This window comes from Tigriopus californicus, chromosome 12 (assembly GCF_007210705.1).
Source record: "Tigriopus californicus strain San Diego chromosome 12, Tcal_SD_v2.1, whole genome shotgun sequence".
Lineage (NCBI taxonomy): Eukaryota > Metazoa > Arthropoda > Copepoda > Harpacticoida > Harpacticidae > Tigriopus > Tigriopus californicus.
This window is the reverse complement of record NC_081451.1, coordinates 8,282,107-8,284,499: the sequence shown is the minus strand read 5'-3', so window position 1 is coordinate 8,284,499 and position 2,393 is coordinate 8,282,107.

Sequence of the window (2,393 nt, the reverse complement as noted above, 5' to 3'; positions counted from 1 at the left end):
AACCTAAATTCAACTCTTTACTTGGACAAGCTCTCTTGGGTGTGGTTCCAATCTAAGCTCTTGACAACACTTTTGAGTTCTCTATTGGCTGATTTGAACNGGTGTGGTTCCAATCTAAGCTCTTGACAACACTTTTGAGTTCTCTATTGGCTGATTTGAACGTTTTGGCGTTATCGCTGAAGCACGTTCGAGGAATTCCACGGCAGGCCATAAATTGTCGAAAGCCGTGTAAAACGGTCTCAGTTGACAAATCGTACACTAATTCCAGATGAACTGCACGAGACGTTAAGCACGTGAATAAGCAGCCATATACTTTGGAACGGTTCTCCCTATGTGAGCATGTACCTTCTGGACACTCATGCTTCACGAACATAGGGCAGAAAAAATCGAGACCAACGTTTTCGAAACAACCCTGGGATGAACTTAAATGTCCCGGAGGTAAAAGTCCCATTCTTTGGTGGAGAGGAACCGGCCTCCTACATTTAGAAGCTAAACATTGGTGAACGATTCTTTTCACCTCACGTCTATTGCCCATCGGATGGAAACACCTTTTCAAAGACACCAATAGCTGCTCCGTTCCACAATGAAGATGAATCTGGTGCATATGTAAGATGTTTGGGCAGAATTATTGGAAATTTTGGAGCAAAGGGCAGCGCCACACTGAGTGGAAGGAGGGACTCGCTTCGAATAAGTCCCTTCCATAGAATTGGTTGAAGAGGAACCAAGGACGAACTTGCCTTTAATCTTCCCATTACTTCCCTTCCAAATAATTGCGTTCCATGGGAAAGGCTTTGTCTTGATTTAGCCTGAACCGGAAACAATCAACTCCTCAACCAAAAGTGCTTTCACAAGAGCAATTGGTCGAGTTTTATGTTTGAGACCAATTGGTTTTGAAAGAACCCGTTGTTTTATCATTCTTATGAATCGGTTGACTCACGCCGTGGTACGTACGAGAGTTGCCCACGTGTTACTCCCAACAATTAATGCCTCAAGAGGGCTCTCTGATCCGGACCAAATCATGACCAAAGGCTGCACTGCTTTCCTCTCCTCTTGCTTATCTTCCTCCATCATTTCCATGGAACGAGCCTCAGTGTTCCGAATTGGCCAACTAGCCTGGTCTTCTCGGAGGAATGCAGGGCCTTCCCACCAAAAAGAACTCGAAAGAAGGTCCTGAATGTCCACCCCCCTTGATGAAAGATCGGCAATGCTCTGATCACCAGGGCAAAATCTCCATTGAATTCTTGGTGTCTGGTCGACGATGGCTTTTATTCTGTTCCCAACCCATTGCCCCCATTTCTGAGGGCCCTGTTGGATGCGTAACAAGTTGATAAGGGGGTCCGTAACGTAGAAAAAGGGGGTCCGTAACGTAGAAACACCTGGTTTGTGGTATATTCATGGCTTGGGCCACGAATGATCCAACTCGCGCGGCGCATACAGCTCCCAACAATTCCAATCTTGCGATACAGGGTGTAAAGAAATTAAGGGCCTCCATGGCTGTTTTTCACAACATTTCTCCATGCTTAAAGATTTTTTTGACAATAAACCACAAGCATTCCTTAAGAGAAACTGTTAAGTACCTAGTGACATATTACAAATGGTCTATCGATATCCTGGAGGCGATGGGTAGCCCTCTGATAAAGTGCCGTCAAAACAATGTCTGAAAATTCAAGTGAGCGCAGTCTGAAGGTCAGAACCAAGGTTAAGGGCATCCTGAAGGCCGGTAAAGACAAGGAACGTTTGGTGAGCCTTTCAGTGATCATCCTCAAACGATTTGAGAGTGGAGATCCTCATGCAAATGCTATAAATCCTTTTAGAACAGACCAGGCTAATGGCCGAAGTCTGGATTTTCAGGACTCAATCTTTAGGTGGGCAAACATCAGAAGGTTACCAATCTCCTTTGGAGTGAATTCGGATCATTCGTGGTATGGTGTTAGGTTTTTCAATAATCCCTTTTATTAAAAACTGGAGATTCAAAATGATAAAGTCATTATTAAAGTTAGAGGGTTGGATTTTCAGAAGCGACAAAGAGCGGCCCTTAATTTCTTTCCACCCTGTAGACAACTTCTCGTGAAGGGGAGCCGATCTGGTCTTACTGAAAACAAGAGCAGAGTGAACAGTATCGTTCTCTGCTTTGGGGATAAAATACACCGCAGCCCCATAGGCTTGCTTTGAGGCATCCCCAAAAGTTGCTAAGAACGCATGAGACGAAGTTGCCCAATGAATCCATCTAGGAATTTCAAACTTTTCTAAAATTGGCACCTGGCTTATCCAAATCAGCCACGACTTGGCCAAATCATCAGGGAGAGCATCATCCCAATCGATCCCCATGGACCACAACTCTTGCATGATGATCTTAGCCTTTAGCGTAAATGGCAACCTAAGGCCTAGGGGAT